The sequence below is a fragment of the Crinia signifera genome, chromosome 6, assembly GCF_055691185.1.
Source record: "Crinia signifera chromosome 6, ASM5569118v1, whole genome shotgun sequence".
In the NCBI taxonomy this organism is placed as follows: Eukaryota; Metazoa; Chordata; class Amphibia; order Anura; family Myobatrachidae; genus Crinia; species Crinia signifera.
Genome location: NC_139222.1, coordinates 60,391,522 through 60,410,810, shown reverse-complemented (window position 1 = coordinate 60,410,810; position 19,289 = coordinate 60,391,522). Strand labels below are relative to the sequence as shown.

At 40.0% G+C, this 19,289-nt stretch overlaps 41 non-coding genes and 1 pseudogene across 41 annotated transcripts; all 42 read right to left on the bottom strand.

The window, feature by feature from the left end:
- Positions 1-74: 74 nt before the first annotated feature.
- Positions 75-193, bottom strand: LOC146015398 (5S ribosomal RNA). The gene has a single exon (XR_014448320.1). It is a non-coding gene; the product is annotated as a 5S ribosomal RNA (ribosomal RNA).
- A 345-nt stretch (positions 194-538) lies between these two features.
- Positions 539-657, bottom strand: LOC146013558 (5S ribosomal RNA). The gene has a single exon (XR_014446532.1). It is a non-coding gene; the product is annotated as a 5S ribosomal RNA (ribosomal RNA).
- Positions 658-1,002: 345 nt separating this feature from the next.
- On the bottom strand, positions 1,003-1,121 carry LOC146015968 (5S ribosomal RNA). Its single transcript, XR_014448875.1, has one exon. It is a non-coding gene; the product is annotated as a 5S ribosomal RNA (ribosomal RNA).
- Positions 1,122-1,465: 344 nt separating this feature from the next.
- LOC146015536 (5S ribosomal RNA) lies at positions 1,466-1,584 on the bottom strand. Its single transcript, XR_014448455.1, has one exon. It is a non-coding gene; the product is annotated as a 5S ribosomal RNA (ribosomal RNA).
- A 345-nt stretch (positions 1,585-1,929) lies between these two features.
- On the bottom strand, positions 1,930-2,048 carry LOC146013557 (5S ribosomal RNA). The gene has a single exon (XR_014446531.1). It is a non-coding gene; the product is annotated as a 5S ribosomal RNA (ribosomal RNA).
- A 345-nt stretch (positions 2,049-2,393) lies between these two features.
- On the bottom strand, positions 2,394-2,512 carry LOC146013555 (5S ribosomal RNA). The gene has a single exon (XR_014446529.1). It is a non-coding gene; the product is annotated as a 5S ribosomal RNA (ribosomal RNA).
- A 345-nt stretch (positions 2,513-2,857) lies between these two features.
- Positions 2,858-2,976, bottom strand: LOC146015511 (5S ribosomal RNA). Its single transcript, XR_014448430.1, has one exon. It is a non-coding gene; the product is annotated as a 5S ribosomal RNA (ribosomal RNA).
- A 345-nt stretch (positions 2,977-3,321) lies between these two features.
- On the bottom strand, positions 3,322-3,440 carry LOC146013554 (5S ribosomal RNA). Its single transcript, XR_014446528.1, has one exon. It is a non-coding gene; the product is annotated as a 5S ribosomal RNA (ribosomal RNA).
- A 345-nt stretch (positions 3,441-3,785) lies between these two features.
- Positions 3,786-3,904, bottom strand: LOC146010934 (5S ribosomal RNA; annotated as a pseudogene).
- Positions 3,905-4,249: 345 nt separating this feature from the next.
- On the bottom strand, positions 4,250-4,368 carry LOC146013553 (5S ribosomal RNA). Its single transcript, XR_014446527.1, has one exon. It is a non-coding gene; the product is annotated as a 5S ribosomal RNA (ribosomal RNA).
- A 346-nt stretch (positions 4,369-4,714) lies between these two features.
- Positions 4,715-4,833, bottom strand: LOC146016682 (5S ribosomal RNA). The gene has a single exon (XR_014449564.1). It is a non-coding gene; the product is annotated as a 5S ribosomal RNA (ribosomal RNA).
- A 345-nt stretch (positions 4,834-5,178) lies between these two features.
- LOC146015957 (5S ribosomal RNA) lies at positions 5,179-5,297 on the bottom strand. The gene has a single exon (XR_014448864.1). It is a non-coding gene; the product is annotated as a 5S ribosomal RNA (ribosomal RNA).
- A 345-nt stretch (positions 5,298-5,642) lies between these two features.
- Positions 5,643-5,761, bottom strand: LOC146013552 (5S ribosomal RNA). Its single transcript, XR_014446526.1, has one exon. It is a non-coding gene; the product is annotated as a 5S ribosomal RNA (ribosomal RNA).
- A 345-nt stretch (positions 5,762-6,106) lies between these two features.
- LOC146015945 (5S ribosomal RNA) lies at positions 6,107-6,225 on the bottom strand. Its single transcript, XR_014448852.1, has one exon. It is a non-coding gene; the product is annotated as a 5S ribosomal RNA (ribosomal RNA).
- Positions 6,226-6,570: 345 nt separating this feature from the next.
- On the bottom strand, positions 6,571-6,689 carry LOC146016950 (5S ribosomal RNA). The gene has a single exon (XR_014449829.1). It is a non-coding gene; the product is annotated as a 5S ribosomal RNA (ribosomal RNA).
- Positions 6,690-7,034: 345 nt separating this feature from the next.
- LOC146013551 (5S ribosomal RNA) lies at positions 7,035-7,153 on the bottom strand. The gene has a single exon (XR_014446525.1). It is a non-coding gene; the product is annotated as a 5S ribosomal RNA (ribosomal RNA).
- Positions 7,154-7,498: 345 nt separating this feature from the next.
- LOC146013549 (5S ribosomal RNA) lies at positions 7,499-7,617 on the bottom strand. Its single transcript, XR_014446523.1, has one exon. It is a non-coding gene; the product is annotated as a 5S ribosomal RNA (ribosomal RNA).
- Positions 7,618-7,962: 345 nt separating this feature from the next.
- On the bottom strand, positions 7,963-8,081 carry LOC146014554 (5S ribosomal RNA). The gene has a single exon (XR_014447504.1). It is a non-coding gene; the product is annotated as a 5S ribosomal RNA (ribosomal RNA).
- Positions 8,082-8,426: 345 nt separating this feature from the next.
- LOC146013548 (5S ribosomal RNA) lies at positions 8,427-8,545 on the bottom strand. Its single transcript, XR_014446522.1, has one exon. It is a non-coding gene; the product is annotated as a 5S ribosomal RNA (ribosomal RNA).
- A 345-nt stretch (positions 8,546-8,890) lies between these two features.
- Positions 8,891-9,009, bottom strand: LOC146017387 (5S ribosomal RNA). Its single transcript, XR_014450262.1, has one exon. It is a non-coding gene; the product is annotated as a 5S ribosomal RNA (ribosomal RNA).
- Positions 9,010-9,354: 345 nt separating this feature from the next.
- LOC146016949 (5S ribosomal RNA) lies at positions 9,355-9,473 on the bottom strand. Its single transcript, XR_014449828.1, has one exon. It is a non-coding gene; the product is annotated as a 5S ribosomal RNA (ribosomal RNA).
- A 345-nt stretch (positions 9,474-9,818) lies between these two features.
- LOC146017485 (5S ribosomal RNA) lies at positions 9,819-9,937 on the bottom strand. Its single transcript, XR_014450354.1, has one exon. It is a non-coding gene; the product is annotated as a 5S ribosomal RNA (ribosomal RNA).
- A 345-nt stretch (positions 9,938-10,282) lies between these two features.
- On the bottom strand, positions 10,283-10,401 carry LOC146017386 (5S ribosomal RNA). The gene has a single exon (XR_014450261.1). It is a non-coding gene; the product is annotated as a 5S ribosomal RNA (ribosomal RNA).
- Positions 10,402-10,746: 345 nt separating this feature from the next.
- On the bottom strand, positions 10,747-10,865 carry LOC146016948 (5S ribosomal RNA). Its single transcript, XR_014449827.1, has one exon. It is a non-coding gene; the product is annotated as a 5S ribosomal RNA (ribosomal RNA).
- A 345-nt stretch (positions 10,866-11,210) lies between these two features.
- Positions 11,211-11,329, bottom strand: LOC146015671 (5S ribosomal RNA). Its single transcript, XR_014448585.1, has one exon. It is a non-coding gene; the product is annotated as a 5S ribosomal RNA (ribosomal RNA).
- Positions 11,330-11,676: 347 nt separating this feature from the next.
- LOC146014347 (5S ribosomal RNA) lies at positions 11,677-11,795 on the bottom strand. The gene has a single exon (XR_014447294.1). It is a non-coding gene; the product is annotated as a 5S ribosomal RNA (ribosomal RNA).
- Positions 11,796-12,140: 345 nt separating this feature from the next.
- On the bottom strand, positions 12,141-12,259 carry LOC146013547 (5S ribosomal RNA). The gene has a single exon (XR_014446521.1). It is a non-coding gene; the product is annotated as a 5S ribosomal RNA (ribosomal RNA).
- Positions 12,260-12,604: 345 nt separating this feature from the next.
- On the bottom strand, positions 12,605-12,723 carry LOC146013546 (5S ribosomal RNA). Its single transcript, XR_014446520.1, has one exon. It is a non-coding gene; the product is annotated as a 5S ribosomal RNA (ribosomal RNA).
- A 346-nt stretch (positions 12,724-13,069) lies between these two features.
- LOC146016943 (5S ribosomal RNA) lies at positions 13,070-13,188 on the bottom strand. The gene has a single exon (XR_014449822.1). It is a non-coding gene; the product is annotated as a 5S ribosomal RNA (ribosomal RNA).
- Positions 13,189-13,533: 345 nt separating this feature from the next.
- Positions 13,534-13,652, bottom strand: LOC146013545 (5S ribosomal RNA). Its single transcript, XR_014446519.1, has one exon. It is a non-coding gene; the product is annotated as a 5S ribosomal RNA (ribosomal RNA).
- A 345-nt stretch (positions 13,653-13,997) lies between these two features.
- Positions 13,998-14,116, bottom strand: LOC146015934 (5S ribosomal RNA). The gene has a single exon (XR_014448841.1). It is a non-coding gene; the product is annotated as a 5S ribosomal RNA (ribosomal RNA).
- A 345-nt stretch (positions 14,117-14,461) lies between these two features.
- On the bottom strand, positions 14,462-14,580 carry LOC146013543 (5S ribosomal RNA). The gene has a single exon (XR_014446517.1). It is a non-coding gene; the product is annotated as a 5S ribosomal RNA (ribosomal RNA).
- Positions 14,581-14,925: 345 nt separating this feature from the next.
- LOC146013542 (5S ribosomal RNA) lies at positions 14,926-15,044 on the bottom strand. Its single transcript, XR_014446516.1, has one exon. It is a non-coding gene; the product is annotated as a 5S ribosomal RNA (ribosomal RNA).
- A 345-nt stretch (positions 15,045-15,389) lies between these two features.
- LOC146013541 (5S ribosomal RNA) lies at positions 15,390-15,508 on the bottom strand. The gene has a single exon (XR_014446515.1). It is a non-coding gene; the product is annotated as a 5S ribosomal RNA (ribosomal RNA).
- Positions 15,509-15,853: 345 nt separating this feature from the next.
- Positions 15,854-15,972, bottom strand: LOC146017076 (5S ribosomal RNA). Its single transcript, XR_014449950.1, has one exon. It is a non-coding gene; the product is annotated as a 5S ribosomal RNA (ribosomal RNA).
- A 345-nt stretch (positions 15,973-16,317) lies between these two features.
- On the bottom strand, positions 16,318-16,436 carry LOC146013540 (5S ribosomal RNA). The gene has a single exon (XR_014446514.1). It is a non-coding gene; the product is annotated as a 5S ribosomal RNA (ribosomal RNA).
- Positions 16,437-16,781: 345 nt separating this feature from the next.
- On the bottom strand, positions 16,782-16,900 carry LOC146013920 (5S ribosomal RNA). The gene has a single exon (XR_014446883.1). It is a non-coding gene; the product is annotated as a 5S ribosomal RNA (ribosomal RNA).
- A 345-nt stretch (positions 16,901-17,245) lies between these two features.
- LOC146013539 (5S ribosomal RNA) lies at positions 17,246-17,364 on the bottom strand. The gene has a single exon (XR_014446513.1). It is a non-coding gene; the product is annotated as a 5S ribosomal RNA (ribosomal RNA).
- A 345-nt stretch (positions 17,365-17,709) lies between these two features.
- LOC146016681 (5S ribosomal RNA) lies at positions 17,710-17,828 on the bottom strand. The gene has a single exon (XR_014449563.1). It is a non-coding gene; the product is annotated as a 5S ribosomal RNA (ribosomal RNA).
- A 345-nt stretch (positions 17,829-18,173) lies between these two features.
- On the bottom strand, positions 18,174-18,292 carry LOC146015396 (5S ribosomal RNA). The gene has a single exon (XR_014448319.1). It is a non-coding gene; the product is annotated as a 5S ribosomal RNA (ribosomal RNA).
- Positions 18,293-18,637: 345 nt separating this feature from the next.
- On the bottom strand, positions 18,638-18,756 carry LOC146013538 (5S ribosomal RNA). The gene has a single exon (XR_014446512.1). It is a non-coding gene; the product is annotated as a 5S ribosomal RNA (ribosomal RNA).
- A 345-nt stretch (positions 18,757-19,101) lies between these two features.
- On the bottom strand, positions 19,102-19,220 carry LOC146015923 (5S ribosomal RNA). The gene has a single exon (XR_014448830.1). It is a non-coding gene; the product is annotated as a 5S ribosomal RNA (ribosomal RNA).
- Positions 19,221-19,289: the final 69 nt, after the last annotated feature.

The following is a 19,289-nucleotide window of genomic DNA, read 5'->3' as shown; positions in this document are numbered from 1 at the left end:
TACTGGCAATAAAAAGAAAAAGTTTCCAATTTAAATAGCTAGAGAATAAAAACAATTTGCCTGTAATGTGAAAAAACCTACAGCACCTGGTGTTCCCATGTGGTCTCCCACCCAAGTACTAACCAGACCCAACACTGCTTAGCTTCCAAGATCAGACGAGATTGGGCCTATCCAATGTGGTATGGCTGTAGGTGAGATACAGGCACTTTTTTGCCCTCTTCTACTTCTATCACCAGGTAAGCTAATACAAAAGTTTCCTAACTGTATTGGCTTACTGAAAAAAATCATGTGTTGGTAATGTAAAAAGACCTACAGGACATGATATTAGCAGGGGGTCTTAAATTAAACTACTAAAGAGGATCAACACTGTTTAGCTGCCAAAAGCAGTTGGAATTGGGCCTAAACAGTGTGGTAAGTCTTTAGGTGATGGCTATTGTGTCTGTTTGACCTCTTCCAAATGTCTGTACTGGCAATAAAAAGAAAAAGTTTCCAATTTAAATAGCTAGAGAATAAAAACAATTTGCCAGTAATGTGAAAAAACCTACAGCACCTGGTGTTCCCATGTGGTCTCCCACCCAAGTACTAACCAGGCCCAACACTGCTTAGCTTCCAAGATCAGACGAGATTGGGCCTATCCAATGTGGTATGGCTGTAGGTGAGTTAAAAGCACTTTTTTGCCCTCTTCTACTTCTATCACCAGGTAAGCTAATACAAAAGTTTCCTAACTGTATTGGCTTACTGAAAAAAATCATGTGTTGGTAATGTAAGAAGACCTACAGGACATGATATTAGCAGGGGGTCTTAAATTAAACTACAAAAGAGGCTCAACACTGTTTAGCTGCCAAAAGCAGTTGGAATTGAGCCTAAACAGTGTGGTAAGTCTTTAGGTGATGGCTATTGTGTCTGTTTGACCTCTTCCAAATGTCTGTGCTGGCAATAAAAAGAAAAAATTTCCAATTTAAATAGCTAGAGAATAAAAACAATTTGCCAGTAATGTGAAAAAACCTACAGCACCTGGTGTTCCCAGGTGGTCTCCCACCCAAGTACTAACCAGGCCCAACACTGCTTAGCTTCCAAGATCAGACGAGATTGGGCCTATCCAATGTGGTATGGCTGTAGGTGAGATACAGGCACTTTTTTGCCCTCTTCTACTTCTATCACCAGGTAAGCTAATACAAAAGTTTCCTAACTGTATTGGCTTACTGAAAAAAATCATGTGTTGGTAATGTAAAAAGACCTACAGGACATGATATTAGCAGGGGGTCTTAAATTAAACTACTAAACAGGCTCAACACTGTTTAGCTGCCAAAAGCAGTTGGAATTGGGCCTAAACAGTGTGGTAAGTCTTTAGGTGATGGCTATTGTGTCTGTTTGACCTCTTCCAAATGTCTGTACTGGCAATAAAAAGAAAAAGTTTCAATTTAAATAGCTAGAGAATAAAAACAATTTGCCAGTAATGTGAAAAAACCTACAGCACCTGGTGTTCCCATGTGGTCTCCCACCCAAGTACTAACCAGGCCCAACACTGCTTAGCTTCCAAGATCAGACGAGATTGGGCCTATCCAATGTGGTATGGCTCTAGGTGAGATACAGGCACTTTTTTGCCCTCTTCTACTTCTATCACCAGGTAAGCTAATAAAAAAGTTTCCTAACTGTATTGGCTTACTGAAAAAAATCATGTGTTGGTAATGTAAAAAGACCTACAGGACATGATATTAGCAGGGGGTCTTAAATTAAACTACTAAACAGGCTCAACACTGTTTAGCTGCCAAAAGCAGTTGGAATTGGGCCTAAACAGTGTGGTAAGTCTTTAGGTGATGGCTATTGTGTCTGTTTGACCTCTTCCAAATGTCTGTACTGGCAATAAAAAGAAAAAGTTTCCAATTTAAATAGCTAGAGAATAAAAACAATTTGCCTGTAATGTGAAAAAACCTACAGCACCTGGTGTTCCCATGTGGTCTCCCACCCAAGTACTAACCAGGCCCAACACTGCTTAGCTTCCAAGATCAGACGAGATTGGGCCTATCCAATGTGGTATGGCTGTAGGTGAGATACAGGCACTTTTTTGCCCTCTTCTACTTCTATCACCAAGTAAGCTAATGAAAAAGTTTCCTAACTGTATTGGCTTACTGAAAAAAATCATGTGTTGGTAATGTAAAAAGACCTACAGGACATGATATTATCAGGGGGTCTTAAATTAAACTACTAAAGAGGCTCAACACTGTTTAGCTGCCAAAAGCAGTTGGAATTGGGCCTAAACAGTGTGGTAAGTCTTTAGGTGATGGCTATTGTGTCTGTTTGACCTCTTCCAAATGTCTGTACTGGCAATAAAAAGAAAAAGTTTCCAATTTAAATAGCTAGAGAATAAAAACAATTTGCCAGTAATGTGAAAAAACCTACAGCACCTGGTGTTCCCATGTGGTCTCCCACCCAAGTACTAACCAGGCCCAACACTGCTTAGCTTCCAAGATCAGACGAGATTGGGCCTATCCAATGTGGTATGGCTGTAGGTGAGATACAGGCACTTTTTTGCCCTCTTCTACTTCTATCACCAGGTAAGCTAATACAAAAGTTTCCTAACTGTATTGGCTTACTGAAAAAAATCATGTGTTGGTAATGTAAAAAGACCTACAGGACATGATATTAGCAGGGGGTCTTAAATTAAACTACTAAACAGGCTCAACACTGTTTAGCTGCCAAAAGCAGTTGGAATTGGGCCTAAACAGTGTGGTAAGTCTTTAGGTGATGGCTATTGTGTCTGTTTGACCTCTTCCAAATGTCTGTACTGGCAATAAAAAGAAAAAGTTTCCAATTTAAATAGCTAGAGAATAAAAACAATTTGCCTGTAATGTGAAAAAACCTACAGCACCTGGTGTTCCCATGTGGTCTCCCACCCAAGTACTAACCAGGCCCAACACTGCTTAGCTTCCAAGATCAGACGAGATTGGGCCTATCCAATGTGGTATGGCTCTAGGTGAGATACAGGCACTTTTTTGCCCTCTTCTACTTCTATCACCAGGTAAGCTAATAAAAAAGTTTCCTAACTGTATTGGCTTACTGAAAAAAATCATGTGTTGGTAATGTAAAAAGACCTACAGGACATGATATTAGCAGGGGGTCTTAAATTAAACTACTAAACAGGCTCAACACTGTTTAGCTGCCAAAAGCAGTTGGAATTGGGCCTAAACAGTGTGGTAAGTCTTTAGGTGATGGCTATTGTGTCTGTTTGACCTCTTCCAAATGTCTGTACTGGCAATAAAAAGAAAAAGTTTCCAATTTAAATAGCTAGAGAATAAAAACAATTTGCCTGTAATGTGAAAAAACCTACAGCACCTGGTGTTCCCATGTGGTCTCCCACCCAAGTACTAACCAGGCCCAACACTGCTTAGCTTCCAAGATCAGACGAGATTGGGCCTATCCAATGTGGTATGGCTGTAGGTGAGATACAGGCACTTTTTTGCCCTCTTCTACTTCTATCACCAGGTAAGCTAATAAAAAAGTTTCCTAACTGTATTGGCTTACTGAAAAAAATCATGTGTTGGTAATGTAAAAAGACCTACAGGACATGATATTAGCAGGGGGTCTTAAATTAAACTACTAAAGAGGCTCAACACTGTTTAGCTGCCAAAAGCAGTTGGAATTGGGCCTAAACAGTGTGGTAAGTCTTTAGGTGATGGCTATTGTGTCTGTTTGACCTCTTCCAAATGTCTGTACTGGCAATAAAAAGAAAAAGTTTCCAATTTAAATAGCTAGAGAATAAAAACAATTTGCCAGTAATGTGAAAAAACCTACAGCACCTGGTGTTCCCATGTTGTCTCCCACCCAAGTACTAACCAGGCCCAACACTGCTTAGCTTCCAAGATCAGACAAGATTGGGACTATCCAATGTGGTATGGCTGTAGGTGAGTTAAAAGCACTTTTTTGCCCTCTTCTACTTCTATCACCAGGTAAGCTAATACAAAAGTTTCCTAACTGTATTGGCTTACTGAAAAAAATCATGTGTTGGTAATGTAAAAAGACCTACAGGACATGATATTAGCAGGGGGTCTTAAATTAAACTACAAAAGAGGATCAACACTGTTTAGCTGCAAAAAGCAGTTGGAATTGAGCCTAAACAGTGTGGTAAGTCTTTAGGTGATGGCTATTGTGTCTGTTTGACCTCTTCCAAATGTCTGTGCTGGCAATAAAAAGAAAAAGTTTCCAATTTAAATAGCTAGAGAATAAAAACAATTTGCCTGTAATGTGAAAAAACCTACAGCACCTGGTGTTCCCATGTGGTCTCCCACCCAAGTACTAACCAGGCCCAACACTGCTTAGCTTCCAAGATCAGACGAGATTGGGCCTATCCAATGTGGTATGGCTGTAGGTGAGATACAGGCATTTTTTTGCCCTCTTCTACTTCTATCACCAGGTAAGCTAATACAAAAGTTTCCTAACTGTATTGGCTTACTGAAAAAAATCATGTGTTGGTAATGTAAAAAGACCTACAGGACATGATATTAGCAGGGGGTCTTAAATTAAACTACAAAAGTGGCTCAACACTGTTTAGCTGCCAAAAGCAGTTGGAATTGAGCCTAAACAGTGTGGTAAGTCTTTAGGTGATGGCTATTGTGTCTGTTTGACCTCTTCCAAATGTCTGTACTGGCAATAAAAAGAAAAAAGTTTCCAATTTAAATAGCTAGAGAATAAAAACAATTTGCCAGTAATGTGAAAAAACCTACAGCACCTGGTGTTCCCATGTGGTCTCCCACCCAAGTACTAACAAGGCCCAACACTGCTTAGCTTCCAAGATCAGACGAGATTGGGCCTATCCAATGTGGTATGGCTGTAGGTGAGATTTAGGCACTTTTTTGCCCTCTTCTACTTCTATCACAAGGTAAGCTAATAAAAAAGTTTCCTAACTGTATTGGCTTACTGAAAAAAATCATGTGTTGGTAATGTAAAAAGACCTACAGGACATGATATTAGCAGGGGGTCTTAAATTAAACTACAAAAGAGGCTCAACACTGTTTAGCTGCCAAAAGCAGTTGGAATTGAGCCTAAACAGTGTGGTAAGTCTTTAGGTGATGGCTATTGTGTCTGTTTGACCTCTTCAAAATGTCTGTGCTGGCAATAAAAAGAAAAAGTTTCCAATTTAAATAGCTAGAGAATAAAAACAATTTGCCAGTAATGTGAAAAAACCTACAGCACCTGGTGTTCCCAGGTGGTCTCCCACCCAAGTACTAACCAGGCCCAACACTGCTTAGCTTCCAAGATCAGACGAGATTGGGCCTATCCAATGTGGTATGGCTGTAGGTGAGATACAGGCACTTTTTTGCCCTCTTCTACTTCTATCACCAGGTAAGCTAATAAAAAAGTTTCCTAACTGTATTGGCTTACTGAAAAAAATCATGTGTTGGTAATGTAAAAAGACCTACAGGACATGATATTAGCAGGGGGTCTTAAATTAAACTACTAAAGAGGCTCAACACTGTTTAGCTGCCAAAAGCAGTTGGAATTGGGCCTAAACAGTGTGGTAAGTCTTTAGGTGATGGCTATTGTGTCTGTTTGACCTCTTCCAAATGTCTGTACTGGCAATAAAAAGAAAAAGTTTCCAATTTAAATAGCTAGAGAATAAAAACAATTTGCCTGTAATGTGAAAAAACCTACAGCACCTGGTGTTCCCATGTGGTCTCCCACCCAAGTACTAACCAGGCCCAACACTGCTTAGCTTCCAAGATCAGACGAGATTGGGCCTATCCAATGTGGTATGGCTGTAGGTGAGATACAGGCACTTTTTTGCCCTCTTCTACTTCTATCACCAGGTAAGCTAATAAAAAAGTTTCCTAACTGTATTGGCTTACTGAAAAAAATCATGTGTTGGTAATGTAAAAAGACCTACAGGACATGATATTAGCAGGGGGTCTTAAATTAAACTACAAAAGAGGCTCAACACTGTTTAGCTGCCAAAAGCAGTTGGAATTGAGCCTAAACAGTGTGGTAAGTCTTTAGGTGATGGCTATTGTGTCTGTTTGACCTCTTCAAAATGTCTGTGCTGGCAATAAAAAGAAAAAGTTTCCAATTTAAATAGCTAGAGAATAAAAACAATTTGCCAGTAATGTGAAAAAACCTACAGCACCTGGTGTTCCCAGGTGGTCTCCCACCCAAGTACTAACCAGGCCCAACACTGCTTAGCTTCCAAGATCAGACGAGATTGGGCCTATCCAATGTGGTATGGCTGTAGGTGAGATACAGGCACTTTTTTGCCCTCTTCTACTTCTATCACCAGGTAAGCTAATAAAAAAGTTTCCTAACTGTATTGGCTTACTGAAAAAAATCATGTGTTGGTAATGTAAAAAGACCTACAGGACATGATATTAGCAGGGGGTCTTAAATTAAACTACTAAAGAGGCTCAACACTGTTTAGCTGCCAAAAGCAGTTGGAATTGGGCCTAAACAGTGTGGTAAGTCTTTAGGTGATGGCTATTGTGTCTGTTTGACCTCTTCCAAATGTCTGTACTGGCAATAATAAGAAAAAGTTTCCAATTTAAATAGCTAGAGAATAAAAACAATTTGCCTGTAATGTGAAAAAACCTACAGCACCTGGTGTTCCCATGTGGTCTCCCACCCAAGTACTAACCAGGCGCAACACTGCTTAGCTTCCAAGATCAGACGAGATTGGGCCTATCCAATGTGGTATGGCTGTAGGTGAGATACAGGCACTTTTTTGCCCTCTTCTACTTCTATCACCAGGTAAGCTAATAAAAAAGTTTCCTAACTGTATTGGCTTACTGAAAAAAATCATGTGTTGGTAATGTAAAAAGACCTACAGGACATGATATTAGCAGGGGGTCTTAAATTAAACTACTTAAGAGGCTCAACACTGTTTAGCTGCCAAAAGCAGTTGGAATTGGGCCTAAACAGTGTGGTAAGTCTTTAGGTGATGGCTATTGTGTCTGTTTGACCTCTTCCAAATGTCTGTACTGGCAATAAAAAGAAAAAGTTTCCAATTTAAATCGCTAGAGAATAAAAACAATTTGCCTGTAATGTGAAAAAACCTACAGCACCTGGTGTTCCCATGTGGTCTCCCACCCAAGTACTAACCAGGCCCAACACTGCTTAGCTTCCAAGATCAGACGAGATTGGGCCTATCCAATGTGGTATGGCTGTAGGTGAAATATGGGCAATTTTTTGCCCTCTTCTACTTCTATCACCAGGTAAGCTAATAAAAAAGTTTCCTAACTGCATTGGCTTACTGAAAAAAATCATGTGTTGGTAATGTAAAAAGACCTACAGGACATGATATTAGCAGGGGGTCTTAAATTAAACTACTAAAGAGGCTCAACACTGTTTAGCTGCCAAAAGCAGTTGGAATTGGGCCTAAACAGTGTGGTAAGTCTTTAGGTGATGGCTATTGTGTCTGTTTGACCTCTTCCAAATGTCTGTACTGGCAATAAAAAGAAAAAGTTTCCAATTTAAATAGCTAGAGAATAAAAACAATTTGCCAGTAATGTGAAAAAACCTACAGCACCTGGTGTTCCCATGTGGTCTCCCACCCAAGTACTAACCAGGCCCAACACTGCTTAGCTTCCAAGATCAGACGAGATTGGGCCTATCCAATGTGGTATGGCTGTAGGTGAGATACAGGCACTTTTTTGCCCTCTTCTACTTCTATCACCAGGTAAGCTAATACAAAAGTTTCCTAACTGTATTGGCTTACTGAAAAAAATCATGTGTTGGTAATGTAAAAAGACCTACAGGACATGATATTAGCAGGGGGTCTTAAATTAAACTACTAAACAGGCTCAACACTGTTTAGCTGCCAAAAGCAGTTGGAATTGGGCCTAAACAGTGTAGTAAGTCTTTAGGTGATGGCTATTGTGTCTGTTTGACCTCTTCCAAATGTCTGTACTGGCAATAAAAAGAAAAAGTTTCCAATTTAAATCGCTAGAGAATAAAAACAATTTGCCTGTAATGTGAAAAAACCTACAGCACCTGGTGTTCCCATGTGGTCTCCCACCCAAGTACTAACCAGGCCCAACACTGCTTAGCTTCCAAGAACAGACGAGATTGGGTCTATCCAATGTGGTATGGCTGTAGGTGAAATATGGGCAATTTTTTGCCCTCTTCTACTTCTATCACCAGGTAAGCTAATAAAAAAGTTTCCTAACTGTATTGGCTTACTGAAAAAAATCATGTGTTGGTAATGTAAAAAGACCTACAGGACATGATATTAGCAGGGGGTCTTAAATTAAACTACTAAAGAGGCTCAACACTGTTTAGCTGCCAAAAGCAGTTGGAATTGGGCCTAAACAGTGTGGTAAGTCTTTAGGTGATGGCTATTGTGTCTGTTTGACCTCTTCCACATGTCTGTACTGGCAATAAAAAGAAAAAGTTTCCAATTTAAATAGCTAGAGAATAAAAACAATTTGCCTGTAATGTGAAAAAACCTACAGCACCTGGTGTTCCCATGTGGTCTCCCACCCAAGTACTAACCAGGCCCAACACTGCTTAGCTTCCAAGATCAGACGAGATTGGGCCTATCCAATGTGGTATGGCTGTAGGTGAGATACAGGCACTTTTTTGCCCTCTTCTACTTCTATCACCAGGTAAGCTAATAAAAAAGTTTCCTAACTGTATTGGCTTACTGAAAAAAATCATGTGTTGGTAATGTAAAAAGACCTACAGGACATGATATTAGCAGGGGGTCTTAAATTAAACTACTAAAGAGGATCAACACTGTTTAGCTGCCAAAAGCAGTTGGAATTGGGCCTAAACAGTGTGGTAAGTCTTTAGGTGATGGCTATTGTGTCTGTTTGACCTCTTCCAAATGTCTGTACTGGCAATAAAAAGAAAAAGTTTCCAATTTAAATAGCTAGAGAATAAAAACAATTTGCCTGTAATGTGAAAAAACCTACAGCACCTGGTGTTCCCATGTGGTCTCCCACCCAAGTACTAACCAGGCCCAACACTGCTTAGCTTCCAAGATAAGACGAGATTGGGCCTATCCAATGTGGTATGGCTGTAGGTGAGATACAGTCACTTTTTTGCCCTCTTCTACTTCTATCACCAGGTAAGCTAATAAAAAAGTTTCCTAACTGTATTGGCTTACTGAAAAAAATCATGTGTTGGTAATGTAAAAAGACCTACAGGACATGATATTAGCAGGGGGTCTTAAATTAAACTACTAAAGAGGCTCAACACTGTTTAGCTGCCAAAAGCAGTTGGAATTGGGCCTAAACAGTGTGGTAAGTCTTTAGGTGATGGCTATTCTGTCTGTTTGACCTCTTCCAAATGTCTGTACTGGCAATAAAAAGAAAAAGTTTCCAATTTAAACAGCTAGAGAATAAAAACAATTTGCCTGTAATGTGAAAAAACCTACAGCACCTGGTGTTCCCATGTGGTCTCCCACCCAAGTACTAACCAGGCGCAACACTGCTTAGCTTCCAAGATCAGACGAGATTGGGCCTATCCAATGTGGTATGGCTGTAGGTGAGATACAGGCACTTTTTTGCCCTCTTCTACTTCTATCACCAGGTAAGCTAATAAAAAAGTTTCCTAACTGTATTGGCTTACTGAAAAAAATCATGTGTTGGTAATGTAAAAAGACCTACAGGACATGATATTAGCAGGGGGTCTTAAATTAAACTACTAAAGAGGCTCAACACTGTTTAGCTGCCAAAAGCAGTTGGAATTGGGCCTAAACAGTGTGGTAAGTCTTTAGGTGATGGCTATTGTGTCTGTTTGACCTCTTCCAAATGTCTGTACTGGCAATAAAAAGAAAAAGTTTCCAATTTAAATCGCTAGAGAATAAAAACAATTTGCCTGTAATGTGAAAAAACCTACAGCACCTGGTGTTTCCATGTGGTCTCCCACCCAAGTACTAACCAGGCCCAACACTGCTTAGCTTCCAAGAACAGACGAGATTGGGCCTATCCAATGTGGTATGGCTGTAGGTGAAATATGGGCAATTTTTTGCCCTCTTCTACTTCTATCACCAGGTAAGCTAATAAAAAAGTTTCCTAACTGTATTGGCTTACTGAAAAAAATCATGTGTTGGTAATGTAAAAAGACCTACAGGACATGATATTAGCAGGGGGTCTTAAATTAAACTACTAAAGAGGCTCAACACTGTTTAGCTGCCAAAAGCAGTTGGAATTGGGCCTAAACAGTGTGGTAAGTCTTTAGGTGATGGCTATTGTGTCTGTTTGACCTCTTCCACATGTCTGTACTGGCAATAAAAAGAAAAAGTTTCCAATTTAAATAGCTAGAGAATAAAAACAATTTGCCTGTAATGTGAAAAAACCTACAGCACCTGGTGTTCCCATGTGGTCTCCCACCCAAGTACTAACCAGGCCCAACACTGCTTAGCTTCCAAGATAAGACGAGATTGGGCCTATCCAATGTGGTATGGCTGTAGGTGAGATACAGTCACTTTTTTGCCCTCTTCTACTTCTATCACCAGGTAAGCTAATAAAAAAGTTTCCTAACTGTATTGGCTTACTGAAAAAAATCATGTGTTGGTAATGTAAAAAGACCTACAGGACATGATATTAGCAGGGGGTCTTAAATTAAACTACTAAAGAGGCTCAACACTGTTTAGCTGCCAAAAGCAGTTGGAATTGGGCCTAAACAGTGTGGTAAGTCTTTAGGTGATGGCTATTCTGTCTGTTTGACCTCTTCCAAATGTCTGTACTGGCAATAAAAAGAAAAAGTTTCCAATTTAAATAGCTAGAGAATAAAAACAATTTGCCTGTAATGTGAAAAAACCTACAGCACCTGGTGTTCCCATGTGGTCTCCCACCCAAGTACTAACCAGGCGCAACACTGCTTAGCTTCCAAGATCAGACGAGATTGGGCCTATCCAATGTGGTATGGCTGTAGGTGAGATACAGGCACTTTTTTGCCCTCTTCTACTTCTATCACCAGGTAAGCTAATAAAAAAGTTTCCTAACTGTATTGGCTTACTGAAAAAAATCATGTGTTGGTAATGTAAAAAGACCTACAGGACATGATATTAGCAGGGGGTCTTAAATTAAACTACTAAAGAGGCTCAACACTGTTTAGCTGCCAAAAGCAGTTGGAATTGGGCCTAAACAGTGTGGTAAGTCTTTAGGTGATGGCTATTGTGTCTGTTTGACCTCTTCCAAATGTCTGTACTGGCAATAAAAAGAAAAAGTTTCCAATTTAAATCGCTAGAGAATAAAAACAATTTGCCTGTAATGTGAAAAAACCTACAGCACCTGGTGTTCCCATGTGGTCTCCCACCCAAGTACTAACCAGGCCCAACACTGCTTAGCTTCCAAGAACAGACGAGATTGGGCCTATCCAATGTGGTATGGCTGTAGGTGAAATATGGGCAATTTTTTGCCCTCTTCTACTTCTATCACCAGGTAAGCTAATAAAAAAGTTTCCTAACTGCATTGGCTTACTGAAAAAAATCATGTGTTGGTAATGTAAAAAGACCTACAGGACATGATATTAGCAGGGGGTCTTAAATTAAACTACTAAAGAGGCTCAACACTGTTTAGCTGCCAAAAGCAGTTGGAATTGGGCCTAAACAGTGTGGTAAGTCTTTAGGTGATGGCTATTGTGTCTGTTTGACCTCTTCCAAATGTCTGTACTGGCAATAAAAAGAAAAAAGTTTCCAATTTAAATAGCTAGAGAATAAAAACAATTTGCCTGTAATGTGAAAAAAACCTACAGCACCTGGTGTTCCCATGTGGTCTCCCACCCAAGTACTAACCAGGCCCAACACTGTTTAGCTTCCAAGATCAGACGAGATTGGGCCTATCCAATGTGGTATGGCTGTAGGTGAGATACAGGCACTTATTTGCCCTCTTCTACTTCTATCACCAGGTAAGCTAATAAAAAAGTTTCCTAACTGTATTGGCTTACTGAAAAAAATCATGTGTTGGTAATGTAAAAAGACCTACAGGACATGATATTAGCAGGGGGTCTTAAATTAAACTACTAAAGAGGCTCAACACTGTTTAGCTGCCAAAAGCAGTTGGAATTGGGCCTAAACAGTGTGGTAAGTCTTTAGGTGATGGCTATTGTGTCTGTTTGACCTCTTCCACATGTCTGTACTGGCAATAAAAAGAAAAAGTTTCCAATTTAAATAGCTAGAGAATAAAAACAATTTGCCTGTAATGTGAAAAAACCTACAGCACCTGGTGTTCCCATGTGGTCTCCCACCCAAGTACTAACCAGGCCCAACACTGCTTAGCTTCCAAGATCAGACGAGATTGGGCCTATCCAATGTGGTATGGCTGTAGGTGAGATACAGGCACTTTTTTGCCCTCTTCTACTTCTATCACCAGGTAAGCTAATAAAAAAGTTTCCTAACTGTATTGGCTTACTGAAAAAAATCATGTGTTGGTAATGTAAAAAGACCTACAGGACATGATATTAGCAGGGGGTCTTAAATTAAACTACTAAAGAGGATCAACACTGTTTAGCTGCCAAAAGCAGTTGGAATTGGGCCTAAACAGTGTGGTAAGTCTTTAGGTGATGGCTATTGTGTCTGTTTGACCTCTTCCAAATGTCTGTACTGGCAATAAAAAGAAAAAGTTTCCAATTTAAATAGCTAGAGAATAAAAACAATTTGCCTGTAATGTGAAAAAACCTACAGCACCTGGTGTTCCCATGTGGTCTCCCACCCAAGTACTAACCAGGCCCAACACTGCTTAGCTTCCAAGATCAGACGAGATTGGGCCTATCCAATGTGGTATGGCTGTAGGTGAAATAAGGGCAATTTTTTGCCCTCTTCTACTTCTATCACCAGGTAAGCTAATAAAAAAGTTTCCTAACTGCATTGGCTTACTGAAAAAAATCATGTGTTGGTAATGTAAAAAGACCTACAGGACATGATATTAGCAGGGGGTCTTAAATTAAACTACTAAAGAGGCTCAACACTGTTTAGCTGCCAAAAGCAGTTGGAATTGGGCCTAAACAGTGTGGTAAGTCTTTAGGTGATGGCTATTGTGTCTGTTTGACCTCTTCCAAATGTCTGTACTGGCAATAAAAAGAAAAAGTTTCCAATTTAAATAGCTAGAGAATAAAAACAATTTGCCTGTAATGTGAAAAAAACCTACAGCACCTGGTGTTTCCATGTGGTCTCCCACCCAAGTACTAACCAGGCCCAACACTGCTTAGCTTCCAAGATCAGAGGAGATTGGGCCTATCCAATGTGGTATGGCTGTAGGTGAGATACAGGCACTTATTTGCCCTCTTCTACTTCTATCACCAGGTAAGCTAATAAAAAAGTTTCCTAACTGTATTGGCTTACTGAAAAAAATCATGTGTTGGTAATGTAAAAAGACCTACAGGACATGATATTAGCAGGGGGTCTTAAATTAAACTACTAAAGAGGATCAACACTGTTTAGCTGCCAAAAGCAGTTGGAATTGGGCCTAAACAGTGTGGTAAGTCTTTAGGTGATGGCTATTGTGTCTGTTTGACCTCTTCCAAATGTCTGTACTGGCAATAAAAAGAAAAAGTTTCCAATTTAAATAGCTAGAGAATAAAAACAATTTGCCAGTAATGTGAAAAAACCTACAGCACCTGGTGTTCCCATGTGGTCTCCCACCCAAGTACTAACCAGGCCCAACACTGCTTAGCTTCCAAGATCAGACGAGATTGGGCCTATCCAATGTGGTATGGCTGTAGGTGAGTTAAAAGCACTTTTTTGCCCTCTTCTACTTCTATCACCAGGTAAGCTAATACAAAAGTTTCCTAACTGTATTGGCTTACTGAAAAAAATCATGTGTTGGTAATGTAAGAAGACCTACAGGACATGATATTAGCAGGGGGTCTTAAATTGAACTACAAAAGAGGCTCAACACTGTTTAGCTGCCAAAAGCAGTTGGAATTGAGCCTAAACAGTGTGGTAAGTCTTTAGGTGATGGCTATTGTGTCTGTTTGACCTCTTCCAAATGTCTGTGCTGGCAATAAAAAGAAAAAATTTCCAATTTAAATAGCTAGAGAATAAAAACAATTTGCCAGTAATGTGAAAAAACCTACAGCACCTGGTGTTCCCAGGTGGTCTCCCACCCAAGTACTAACCAGGCCCAACACTGCTTAGCTTCCAAGATCAGACGAGATTGGGCCTATCCAATGTGGTATGGCTGTAGGTGAGATACAGGCACTTTTTTGCCCTCTTCTACTTCTATCACCAGGTAAGCTAATACAAAAGTTTCCTAACTGTATTGGCTTACTGAAAAAAATCATGTGTTGGTAATGTAAAAAGACCTACAGGACATGATATTAGCAGGGGGTCTTAAATTAAACTACTAAACAGGCTCAACACTGTTTAGCTGCCAAAAGCAGTTGGAATTGGGCCTAAACAGTGTGGTAAGTCTTTAGGTGATGGCTATTGTGTCTGTTTGACCTCTTCCAAATGTCTGTACTGGCAATAAAAAGAAAAAGTTTCCAATTTAAATAGCTAGAGAATAAAAACAATTTGCCTGTAATGTGAAAAAACCTACAGCACCTGGTGTTCCCATGTGGTCTCCCACCCAAGTACTAACCAGGCCCAACACTGCTTAGCTTCCAAGATCAGACGAGATTGGGCCTATCCAATGTGGTATGGCTGTAGGTGAGATACAGGCACTTTTTTGCCCTCTTCTACTTCTATCACCAGGTAAGCTAATAAAAAAGTTTCCTAACTGTATTGGCTTACTGAAAAAAATCATGTGTTGGTAATGTAAAAAGACCTACAGGACATGATATTAGCAGGGGGTCTTAAATTAAACTACTAAACAGGCTCAACACTGTTTAGCTGCCAAAAGCAGTTGGAATTGGGCCTAAACAGTGTGGTAAGTCTTTAGGTGATGGCTATTGTGTCTGTTTGACCTCTTCCAAATGTCTGTACTGGCAATAAAAAGAAAAAGTTTCCAATTTAAATAGCTAGAGAATAAAAACAATTTGCCTGTAATGTGAAAAAACCTACAGCACCTGGTGTTCCCATGTGGTCTCCCACCCAAGTACTAACCAGGCCCAACACTGCTTAGCTTCCAAGATCAGACGAGATTGGGCCTATCCAATGTGGTATGGCTGTAGGTGAGATACAGGCACTTTTTTGCCCTCTTCTACTTCTATCACCAAGTAAGCTAATGAAAAAGTTTCCTAACTGTATTGGCTTACTGAAAAAAATCATGTGTTGGTAATGTAAAAAGACCTACAGGACATGATATTAGCAGGGGGTCTTAAATTAAACTACTAAAGAGGCTCAACACTGTTTAGCTGCCAAAAGCAGTTGGAATTGGGCCTAAACAGTGTGGTAAGTCTTTAGGTGATGGCTATTGTGTCTGTTTGACCTCTTCCAAATGTCTGTACTGGCAATAAAAAGAAAAAGTTTCCAATTTAAATAGCTAGAGAATAAAAACAATTTGCCAGTAATGTGAAAAAACCTACAGCACCTGGTGTTCCCATGTGGTCTCCCACCCAAGTACTAACCAGGCCCAACACTGCTTAGCTTCCAAGATCAGACGAGATTGGGCCTATCCAATGTGGTATGGCTGTAGGTGAGATACAGGCACTTTTTTGCCCTCTTCTACTTCTATCACCAGGTAAGCTAATACAAAAGTTTCCTAACTGTATTGGCTTACTGAAAAAAATCATGTGTTGGTAATGTAAAAAGACCTACAGGACATGATATTAGCAGGGGGTCTTAAATTAAACTACTAAACAGGCTCAACACTGTTTAGCTGCCAAAAGCAGTTGGAATTGGGCCTAAACAGTGTGGTAAGTCTTTAGGTGATGGCTATTGTGTCTGTTTGACCTCTTCCAAATGCCTGTACTGGCAATAAAAAGAAAAAGTTTCCAATTTAAATAGCTAGAGAATAAAAACAATTTGCCTGTAATGTGAAAAAACCTACAGCACCTGGTGTTCCCATGTGGTCTCCCACCCAAGTACTAACCAGGCCCAACACTGATTAGCTTCCAAGATCAGACGAGATTGGGCCTATCCAATGTGGTATGGCTCTAGGTGAGATACAGGCACTTTTTTGCCCTCTTCTACTTCTATCACCAGGTAAGCTAATAAAAAAGTTTCCTAACTGTATTGGCTTACTGAAAAAAATCATGTGTTGGTAATGTAAAAAGACCTACAGGACATGATATTAGCAGGGGGTCTTAAATTAAACTACTAAACAGGCTCAACACTGTTTAGCTGCCAAAAGCAGTTGGAATTGGGCCTAAACAGTGTGGTAAGTCTTTAGGTGATGGCTATTGTGTCTGTTTGACCTCTTCCAAATGTCTGTACTGGCAATAAAAAGAAAAAGTTTCCAATTTAAATAGCTAGAGAATAAAAACAATTTGCCTGTAATGTGAAAAAACCTACAGCACCTGGTGTTCCCATGTGGTCTCCCACCCAAGTACTAACCAGGCCCAACACTGCTTAGCTTCCAAGATCAGACGAGATTGGGCCTATCCAATGTGGTATGGCTGTAGGTGAGATACAGGCACTTTTTTGCCCTCTTCTACTTCTATCACCAGGTAAGCTAATAAAAAAGTTTCCTAACTGTATTGGCTTACTGAAAAAAATCATGTGTTGGTAATGTAAAAAGACCTACAGGACATGATATTAGCAGGGGGTCTTAAATTAAACTACTAAAGAGGCTCAACACTGTTTAGCTGCCAAAAGCAGTTGGAATTGGGCCTAAACAGTGTGGTAAGTCTTTAGGTGATGGCTATTGTGTCTGTTTGACCTCTTCCAAATGTCTGTACTGGCAATAAAAAGAAAAAGTTTCCAATTTAAATAGCTAGAGAATAAAAACAATTTGCCAGTAATGTGATAAAACCTACAGCACCTGGTGTTCCCATGTGGTCTCCCACCCAAGTACTAACCAGGCCCAACACTGCTTAGCTTCCAAGATCAGACGAGATTGGGACTATCCAATGTGGTATGGCTGTAGGTGAGTTAAAAGCACTTTTTTGCCCTCTTCTACTTCTATCACCAGGTAAGCTAATACAAAAGTTTCCTAACTGTATTGGCTTACTGAAAAAAATCATGTGTTGGTAATGTAAAAAGACCTACAGGACATGATATTAGCAGGGGGTCTTAAATTAAACTACAAAAGAGGCTCAACACTGTTTAGCTGCAAAAAGCAGTTGGAATTGAGCCTAAACAGTGTGGTAAGTCTTTAGGTGATGGCTATTGTGTCTGTTTGACCTCTTCCAAATGTCTGTGCTGGCAATAAAAAGAAAAAGTTTCCAATTTAAATAGCTAGAGAATAAAAACAATTTGCCTGTAATGTGAAAAAACCTACAGCACCTGGTGTTCCCATGTGGTCTCCCACCCAAGTACTAACCAGGCCCAACACTGCTTAGCTTCCAAGATCAGACGAGATTGGGCCTATCCAATGTGGTATGGCTGTAGGTGAGATACAGGCATTTTTTTGCCCTCTTCTACTTCTATCACCAGGTAAGCTAATACAAAAGTTTCCTAACTGTATTGGCTTACTGAAAAAAATCATGTGTTGGTAATGTAAAAAGACCTACAGGACATGATATTAGCAGGGGGTCTTAAATTAAACTACAAAAGTGGCTCAACACTGTTTAGCTGCCAAAAGCAGTTGGAATTGAGCCTAAACAGTGTGGTAAGTCTTTAGGTGATGGCTATTGTGTCTGTTTGACCTCTTCCAAATGTCTGTACTGGCAATAAAAAGAAAAAGTTTCCAATTTAAATAGCTAGAGAATAAAAACAATTTGCCAGTAATGTGAAAAAACCTACAGCACCTGGTGTTCCCATGTGGTCTCCCACCCAAGTACTAACAAGGCCCAACACTGCTTAGCTTCCAAGATCAGACGAGATTGGGCCTATCCAATGTGGTATGGCTGTAGGTGAGATTCAGGCACTTTTTTGCCCTCTTCTACTTCTATCACAAGGTAAGCTAATAAAAAAGTTTCCTAACTGTATTGGCTTACTGAAAAAAATCATGTGTTGGTAATGTAAAAAGACCTACAGGACATGATATTAGCAGGGGGTCTTAAATTAAACTACAAAAGAGGCTCAACACTGTTTAGCTGCCAAAAGCAGTTGGAATTGGGCCTAAACAGTGTGGTAAGTCTTTAGGTGATGGCTATTGTGTCTGTTTGACCTCTTCCAAATGTCTGTACTGGCAATAAAAAGAAAAAGTTTCCAATTTAAATAGCTAGAGAATAAAAACAATTTGCCAGTAATGTGAAAAAACCTACAGCACCTGGTGTTCCCATGTGGTCTCCCACCCAAGTACTAACCAGACCCAACACTGCTTAGCTTCCAAGATCAGACGAGATTGGGCCTATCCAATGTGGTATGGCTGTAGGTGAGATACAGGCACTTTTTTGCCCTCTTCTACTTCTATCACCAGGTAAGCTAATACAAAAGTTTCCTAACTGTATTGGCTTACTGAAAAAAATCATGTGTTGGTAATGTAAAAAGACCTACAGGACATGATATTAGCAGGGGGTCTTAAATTAAACTACTAAAGAGGATCAACACTGTTTAGCTGCCAAAAGCAGTTGGAATTGGGCCTAAACAGTGTGGTAAGTCTTTAGGTGATGGCTATTGTGTCTGTTTGACCTCTTCCAAATGTCTGTACTGGCAATAAAAAGAAAAAGTTTCCAATTTAAATAGCTAGAGAATAAAAACAATTTGCCAGTAATGTGAAAAAACCTACAGCACCTGGTGTTCCCATGTGGTCTCCCACCCAAGTACTAACCAGGCCCAACACTGCTTAGCTTCCAAGATCAGACGAGATTGGGCCTATCCAATGTGGTATGGCTGTAGGTGAGTTAAAAGCACTTTTTTGCCCTCTTCTACTTCTATCACCAGGTAAGCTAATACAAAAGTTTCCTAACTGTATTGGCTTACTGAAAAAAATCATGTGTTGGTAATGTAAGAAGACCTACAGGACATGATATTAGCAGGGGGTCTTAAATTGAACTACAAAAGAGGCTCAACACTGTTTAGCTGCCAAAAGCAGTTGGAATTGAGCCTAAACAGTGTGGTAAGTCTTTAGGTGATGGCTATTGTGTCTGTTTGACCTCTTCCAAATGTCTGTGCTGGCAATAAAAAGAAAAAATTTCCAATTTAAATAGCTAGAGAATAAAAACAATTTGCCAGTAATGTGAAAAAACCTACAGCACCTGGTGTTCCCAGGTGGTCTCCCACCCAAGTACTAACCAGGCCCAACACTGCTTAGCTTCCAAGATCAGACGAGATTGGGCCTATCCAATGTGGTATGGCTGTAGGTGAGATACAGGCACTTTTTTGCCCTCTTCTACTTCTATCACCAGGTAAGCTAATACAAAAGTTTCCTAAC